The sequence below is a fragment of the Octopus bimaculoides genome, chromosome 3, assembly GCF_001194135.2.
Source record: "Octopus bimaculoides isolate UCB-OBI-ISO-001 chromosome 3, ASM119413v2, whole genome shotgun sequence".
NCBI classification, from domain to species: Eukaryota; Metazoa; Mollusca; class Cephalopoda; order Octopoda; family Octopodidae; genus Octopus; species Octopus bimaculoides.
This window is the reverse complement of record NC_068983.1, coordinates 81,073,669-81,082,790: the sequence shown is the minus strand read 5'-3', so window position 1 is coordinate 81,082,790 and position 9,122 is coordinate 81,073,669. Positions and strand designations below refer to the sequence as shown.

The 9,122-nt window shown below is 30.7% G+C and overlaps 1 protein-coding gene and 1 long non-coding RNA gene across 17 annotated transcripts in view; one reads left to right on the top strand and one right to left on the bottom strand.

The window, feature by feature from the left end:
- LOC106881143 (zinc finger protein rotund) overlaps window positions 1-9,122 on the top strand; it is a 431,625-nt gene that overhangs the window by 378,763 nt on the left and 43,740 nt on the right. The window lies entirely within an intron of this gene.
- Window positions 5,889-9,122, bottom strand: part of LOC128247303 (uncharacterized) — a 10,295-nt gene continuing 7,061 nt past the window's right edge. The window contains exon 3 of the long non-coding RNA XR_008263676.1: window positions 5,889-8,172. This is a non-coding gene — a long non-coding RNA (uncharacterized LOC128247303). The remainder of the gene's footprint in view (window positions 8,173-9,122) is intronic.

Genomic DNA, 9,122 nt, shown 5'->3' with positions numbered 1-9,122 from the left:
ATAGAATATGGAATATACAATATATAATATAATATACAATATATAATATAAAATAAAAATGGATGGTACTATGAAATAAAGTATTGAATGTCTTATTGAATATATGGAATATATCTTATTGAATAGATGAAATATTGAGTGTTCAATATAAAGGATTAAATATATAAAGGCGAATATGTATTTTCTATACCTTGTGGTATTTCATCATGGCCGGTATGACAGACTTTAACAGACTGTCTATATATATATATAGATAGATAGAGAGAGAGAGAGAGAGAGAGAGAGATCATCATTATTTAAAACAGTTTGATTCAGCACCATGTGACTCTTATAGACTCTAGACATACACACATGTGTGAATAAGTTTCTTCCACACTTGGAAATACACAAATGAGTAGGGAGATTATACTGATTGGAAGGAAAGGAGAGTTGCATGAGTTGTATCCCCCACCCAAGGGTGGGACACACTAAAGATGAATATCATGATAAATAGATACTGACCTTGATGAACTTGTTTCTTTTCCTTTCACCTACTGAGGAAAGAATAAATAGCTAGAAGAACAAATTGGCTTTCAACTGTGTATTTTTGCTGCCTAACACCATAGGGGTTCTTCGCTTTGCTCCCACTGCTGGTATGAGGGTAGATGTTGATGGATGATTTATGGTAAATTACTGATTGATTTGAGCTATTCATTTAGTAGAACAACTCTCTCTATCTCTCTCTCTCTCTCTCCACACACCCACAAATACATACATGTGCACACACAGGCATTCATGCTTCTTTCTTACACACTCACATGCTTATACTGTGATACAAAGATTCAAAGATATGCTTAAACATGCCTAAGAGAATATGTACTAAACAATATAAGGTAATATTATAAACATTCACACATTCACAAACAACACTAATGTGCACAGGTTATTCCTGAAAGTGAGAAAAATAATTATGAAAGAGAAAATTAATGATCATTGACAATAGGGCACAGTTGTGACTGTGTGGTAAGAAGCTTGCTTCCCAACTACATGATTCTGGGTTCAGTCCCACTGTGTGGAACCTTGGGCAAGTGTCTTCTACTATAATCTCAAGCTAACCAAGTGTTTTCTACAATAGCCTTGGGCTGATCAAAGCCTTGTGAGTGGATTTGGAAGATAGAAACTGAAAGAAGCCCGTCATATATATATATATATGTATATATCTATGTGTGTGCGTCTTTGTGGCTGTGTTTGTCCCGCCACCATTGCTTGACAACCAGTGTTAGTATGTTTATGTCCCTGTAACATAGCAATTCCACTAAAGAGGGCGGTAGAATAAGTAATAGACTTAAAAACATTTTTTTAAGTACTGAGATTAATTAATTCGATTAAAATTCTTCAAGGTAGTGCCCCAGCATGGCTGCAATATACTGACTCAGACAAGTAAAGGATGAAGATTCATGAAAGAAGCAAAGTAGAAAGTTTTGGAAATAGGTTAGGGGAAATTTTTGAAAAATATTAAAGCTAAGAATGTTTAATATGGCACAAAATCAAAACTCAAGGCAAGACTTAATAAATACAACTTATGTTGTTCAACAACTAGAATTTATTATTGTATTTTCAATAAAATTTGTATTTTAATAGTAAAGGAAACAAGAGTTATGTTGAAATATTTAATGAATTGAACTCTAAACCTAATTGTAATAAAGTATTTTTAAAATGGGTCACAAGATGTTAAGAACCTAAACAAAAGTTAAAATAGAGTCTATATTATCTGCTATATGAATTAATTATTTAGCCTTAAATGAAATTAGTTTTGTATTTGGTTCCTTTCTATTGATTCCAAATAACACAGCTTATCCAGGTTTACTCATAACTTCATGATGTATCATATTGTTGCAATTGTTAATATCTTATACCATTAAATAAATATCTATACAACTGTTTATGTGTGTTGATGACGGTAGCAGTAGTACAGAGAGCAGTAGTATAGAGAGTCTCTCTCTCTCTCTCTCTATCTCCATCAACTTAACTATATATTGGTGACCCTTTATCATAGATATACAAATATTTATATGTATAAATGTATATAGTAGTATAGACTGAATTATTCATTTATATATATTTATTCATTAGCACACTATTTATTGGTGACCTTCTGTCAGATATATGTTTCATAATCTGTGTCTGAATGTATGTTTTGTGTGTGAAATAGAGAAAAGGAGACTTGGAGTAGGGTTGGGAAATGAAAGCTCACAAATTTTGTTTTACAATATATGCAAAATTAAAAATAATTGATCACAGTAGTGATATTATATGAACTATTTCCCTAGACTTCCTGATTTTTCTTTATATTCATGACCTAGTATTGGTATAGAGATGGATCTTAAAGAAAGTGCTCTTGACATTTTGAAAAGATTTCATTAAGTTGGTCTATATATCTACAAAAAATATAAATATACATATGAATAATTAATGATTATAACTAGAGAAGCAAATTAATAAAAGAAAATTTTCTTATGTACCTTTTCAAAGCTAAGAACTGCCATGGGAAGACAAAAACTTCCCTCTGTTAATGTATATAAATTTGAATTAAATGGAGTAGATGGGATTTAAGTAATTACTAATGAAAATTGGGAATTCAAGTGGACATCAGCCTTTTGATGAATGTTAGATTCAATGTTATCTTTAAATCTACTATATGGGAATCAAGCTCATATGTAAGTTGTATTTAACATTTACATCATCCTGGTTTCAACACAACTTTCATCCATGACTTATTGCATGGAATATACCAGTAACTTCAATGACATTGATACATTCAGTAACAATTAGGATCTGCATAACAAGGATTCATCCAGCTTTCATTTTATTATTGAATTGTTAACATTTCCAATTTAACTAGACAAAAGCTAAGAATAAAAAAAATATAGCAAGAAATCGTTTTTATAGTGTTTAGATATTAATGTTAAGTGTAACATATTTATATAATGAACTCAGCTATTATAATTTACTTTCACCTTCAGAACTTATCAATGAATCTGTGATTTGCTCCCAGTTCATTGTTTTTCATCAAGTACTTGCTGTTTTTCCTCCTTTCTCTTGATATTCTACCCCAAAATTTTCATTTAATTCATCACTTTGAAAGACATAGCCATCTTGAAATACCTATTACTTCATGAATATCACCTTATCCATTATCAGTTTTCACTCATCCTCTGCACTAATTGAGAAGGTTCCTGCAGTCTCTGATCAATTCTCTATTTTCCAAAGACAAGACAGAAATTAAACTAAGAATTACCAAAACTAAATTAAAATTCTTCAATTGTCTTCGTGGATTTTCTTTAAATAAAGTATGTCAACTATTTTATGTAAAATATCCAAAATTAGCAAGCTCTGTGTCTTGTTTTTAAATTATAAATATGTTTTATTTGTCTAAGCAGCAAAGAAGTACAATGTGCTCAAAATAGAGACTGGGAAGATCTTGTGATGCAATGTTAATGCGTCATGTGAAGTTACATTACTTATAATATTAGATTAGTGAAATTAATGTATATGCATCAAAGCCAATAATTTGTCTCTTCAAATCCTACTAAAGTGAACTTGGCTTTACTTTTTGCCATGTTTGCTAAAATAAGAACCAGGATCAATTCTTTTCTATTTACAAAAAATACTTTACATCTAAGAAAGAAATTATTACTGAATAATATTCTAAATATAAGTTGAAGAAGTCTTAATTAAAGAAAGTTTAACTACATGTAAATTAGATTCACCAAAATTTTAAACAGAAAGTAGGAAAAAAAAAAGAAGAGAAAGAAAGAAAAATCACGTAACATTATTTGAAAACATTTGAACGGAAAGAAATATGTCAAATAAATCTACCACATTGGTTTCATGTACCCAATGGTACAGGAGAATATACTGAAAATAAGAGCTACTGAAAGTGAAATATAAAATGAACATACTCTTTGCAAATGCTACTTTTATACATTCTATAAAATAAATTCTTTTCAATAGTTTTTGTTCCAAATCTAGTGAAAATGTACCAGCTATAAAATATTCATTTTCCAGAAAAATTTTATATTTCAGATAATATAATAATAATAATAATAATAATAATAATAATAATAATAATAATAATAACTTAAATATTTAATGTGCTAGTTTTGATTTCCCTATTTCCTATATAAAAATATTTGGTTCTTGAAATTCAGTTTTATAAATAATTTTTAACAAAGCTGTTTTCAATTTTATATTGAATCTTGCTTTTGGCCATATCAATGCAGACTCACTTTAAATGTTTATAACATGAAGCTTTGCCAGTTAGTTAAGATGAATTTCTATTATTTATGCTGCACATCTACTTTCTTTTTCTGCACACACACACACACATACATATGCATGTACATGAATTGCACATGCATAAATGTACACATACACATGCAATAACAACTCATAGATACACTCACATTGACACAGATTTATCTTCAGAATCAATTATTATAACCTTCTCCCTCTTTAATAAATGTACATTATCATTATTCATTTATTGATAATTCAAAAATAAATAAATAAATAATAATAATAATAATAATAATAATAATAATAATAATAATAATAATAATAATAATAATAAGAGAAAAAAATTATAACAAAACCCCACTGATTTATCCCTTAGCTTTAGACTATAGGTTTCTAAAAATGATAGTCTAGATGTTCATATTGCAAGTAGAATGCGAAACAAACCAAGGTGGCTGCTAAATAACTAGACTGTGTTGAGCTACATGGCCCCAGCTACTTTCTTTTGGCAGTGCTATGAACTATAATCAAAAGTCACTTGTGTTCTTTGTTGACTGATTAAATACAGTGAGATGAGCAGCTTTCTGCACATCTCTGTTCTCAGCCTCTCATCAGTTTGCAGTAATAAAAGGGTACTGCAGCTGGCGCAGACATCTTCCTTGATCTAGTGTCTATATCGAGTGTAGGAAATCATCTGTTTAAGACTCTCATCAAGTTAGGTGGAAATATTTCTCATATTGTAAATATGTTCTTTTGATTTTTCTGTAATCGATGGCCCTGTATATTCCCTAGAGTCATGAGGAATTTTCTTTCATTAAAGTTAATTTCTTTGGCAACCAAGAATATTAAAGCTGTCATCTTTGAAATACAACTCATGCAAAACCCAAGGCAGCTGAATAGTAATGCCTTTTACGAGTGTTATTAAGTAAGCTGATCTGTTCTTTGCTATTGCCAGCCTGTCTGTCTGCCATGGTTAGATCACTACCTGGGGTAGTGTACAGTTATTTTGCTGATTGATCTGTTAGAGTCTATGAAAACTAAAGCCATGACATAAACGGACACTGTCGTCATTATCAGAAAAGAATTCATTTGATTTGAAATGATGGTGCAGCTTACAACTGGACTGAAATGATAATACAAAGCATTGTCATATATATATATATATATATATATATATATATTTAAATAGTTGTTCAAACTGATTATGACTAAACAAAATCCATTCTGGTGAGATATTCATTCATATCTGTTTGGAAATAGGAATCAGATTGTGTGTGTGTGTGTGTGTGTAATATATAATGTATTTATATGTGTAGACGTATATATGTTTGTATGTGTGTATATGTATGTATATATGCATATGTATGTGTGTGTGTATGTATATGTACATATATATATATATATATATATCACAAAACTAAAGCTTTCCTTGATAATCTTACGATAGTGCACCTTTCTAGATAAAATTTACAATACTTCATTAATTGCCTTATTTATGTTCATTATTATTTCCAATTTTGCTTTATTTTAAACCACTTATCCTACATAAGGAAGGGTATACTTTCAAAGTATAACATATAATTATTTCTAATAAATCAGTTCTAGTACCACTCTTTCTTTCTTTCTTTCTTTCTTTTGTTTATCATTGTCATTTCAGTGAATCACATGAATATCTTAAAATATTTCTGAGAGTAGAATAGTGATTCCTTAAATTTATACTATTAGAATGTCAGAAAGAAAACATCCCAGCATTTGTTTGAGCTCCTCCACCTCATTTGTTGATTGTAAAACTTATAATTTTATTTGTATACTAAAACTACTACAGCAGTAGCAAGAAACTTTAATATGCTTTTCATTGAACTATAAAAACTAGTACAGCTGCTGCAATTAAAGTGCAAGTGGATGTATAACAACCAGGTTAGAAAAGTGCCATACGTATAACAATCATATGAATAACAGCCATATTAGAAAAATGCCATATGTATAACAGCCCCATTGTTTCGCAAAATTTGGAAATCATAAACATAAAATGTGTCCTCTGTTCAGTTACGTTGTTTTTATTAGTTTTTTTTTTCTTTCATTGCTCATTAAATAAGAGTAGACAGAATAAGTGATTCTTCAGTAATGTAAATAAATCACTTTAACCTATGGAGTTCATGTAAATATGAACACCAGGAATGACAACATCATCAATAACATATACTATCAGTGAAGAGTACTTTTGACAGAGGAAGACATTAGACAAAGTGGTGAGGTTAGATCTCATTGTGGGTTTGTATGCAGTTGCCCAAGGGTCCCACTTCTGATCTATGTATGCTGTTGATTGCTGCCAATAAACAAATACTATAGGACCCAGTGCATTGCTTTGCCCTGGGGCCTATAATGCTGCTAAGATGGTCCTTCTTGTGGGCCTCAATGACATCTCAGAATATTGAGTTGGTTGGTGATATAGTGTGTGGTAGACTCAACCAAGGCCTGCCAGCACAGAGAAGCATAAATTAAAATATCGATGAAGATTTAAATCTTTGCTTGCTGATATTGAACTAATTTTTCTAAATCAGTATTTCACTGAGATCTCTCTTTTTTGGTTAGCAAAAATTCTAAGCAGAGAAAATGCTAGACACATAACAAATTATGTCTGTACAGTGGGGATATAAAGAGCGTGTGATGTTCATCATTTTCCAAAGAGCATTAGTAATGCAAATGGAATTACATGACCTCCTGTAGAAATCAAGCAGTTTTAAATTATTTGCTTGCTTCCACTGCACATCATCCATATTACAGTAAAGATTTGTTTTTCCAGTTTGGTATTTTACTGATGGATAAATGTGAGGATGCATGCTTATATGTATGTATATGTCTCTCATAGTCTTTCTCCTCACCTTCTCTGTGTATAGGTATGTATATCACAAAATATAGGATGTTGGAATTAGTATGAAGTACAGCTGGTTCCAAAAGAAGTGGTAGTAATAAAATATTGTTTAAATCACTTGAGTCTCATTGTTTCACAAAATTTGGAAATCATAAACATGAAATGTATCCTCTGTTCAGTTGCATTGTTCTTATTGGTTTTTCTTCTTTCATTGTTCATTAAGTAAAAGTAGACAGAATAAGTGATTTTTCAGTAATGTAAATAAATCACTTTAACCTATGAAGTTTGTGTAAATAATAACACAAGGAATGACAACAACATTATCAATAACAATGAAAATCATTCACAGTGCTTTTCAATTCTTTCCTGTTCTACTCTTTTAATTGTAAAAAGCTAGAAACACTTTAGGTCACTCTTGCAGAAGATTTTCATTAACAACATTCATTTGGTATCTGATTATCTTAAACAGTGAAAAATTATAGATCCTTTTTTTAAACACATCTTTACTCAGAGATCATGCCTTTAGTATCCAGTGAAATAAACCTTATTATATACAAAAAAATTAACCTTTACAATGATAATAGTAATCATGTAGATTTATCTGAGATATCCTTTGATATCAAATTAGTCATAAAATTTGTAAATCCTAATGAAGTTCAGCATAATAAATTTTTTAGTTCCATTAACTTTAAATTATTTGTAACTAATTAAATATGGCAAATATCAGTCATTAATCTCTTTCAGTTCAGATATCTACTGAAAATAACTGACTATTGAGAAGTAAGTGATGGTCATTATCTTTATAAAAAAAATCAGCAAAGAAAAAAATTTAAACATGGTTATTTTTCATGTATAAAATCTCTTTCAAAGCACTAATTGGTTTGATCAATAGTTGAAGAATTTAACCTCGATACCAACCAATCAAATGCATTCACACATAACATTTCGGTGTAGGTAAGCTTCATCTCTGCAGTCAAGATAACCTCTGGTCCACCGAAGGAGATAGGTTTTCACTGAGACATGCCCTGTATTAAGAAAAAAAAAAAATAAATGTCAGACCATTTTGTTGTACACTACCTTGCACCTCAGTTTATATATATATATATATGTATGTATATATGTACCACATGTATTTTTGCATGTATATATGTGCTTACATATGCATACATGGGGACTGGAACAGACAGACAAGCAGACAGGCAGAGGCCACTTGATGAATGGTACTTTGACTAACATGCAAAATGCATTTGTTAGTTGTTTCTCCGTCTTTATTTCTCAGTATCGTAATTAGTGTGACTAAATCTGAAATTAAACAAAATAATTATGGGTTTTTTACATTAAGTGAAGCAATGTTGTTTACATGTAAACATTTTTATGTTTAGCAAGTAAAATATTGATTTTTCACTTTAGAGTGCCAGGTTACAAACTGTAAGAGTATAGCTGATTGAAACATAACCAGTATACTACTGGTATTTATTTTATTGACCTTGAAAAGTAAGCAAAAGGCAATTCTGGTAAGATTTTGGCTTAGAAAGTGGAAGTTATGTGATAAAATACCACAAGGCATGTGGTCCAATGCTACCTTTGCTACTAATTCCTTATGTGTAATGATCTGGCATCTGTATGCAGATTTTGGTTATAAGCATAGGAGTAGCTGTTGTGGTAAGATGTTTGCTTCCCAATGACATGGTTCCAGGTTCAGTCCCTCTGCTTGGCAACTTGAACAAGTGTTTTTTTTTACTATAACTTTGGGCAGACTAAAGCTTTGTGAGTTGATTTAGTTAATAGAAACTGAAAGAAGCAAATTGTGTGTGTGTGTGTGATCTCTTTTGTGTCTGTGTTTGTCTCTCATCACCACTAGACAACCAGTGTTGATGTGCTTATCCTTATCATCATCACTTAGCGTCTGTTGTCCATGCTGGCATGGGTTGGACAGTTTGACCAGGGCTGGTAAGCTGAGGGGCTACACCAGACC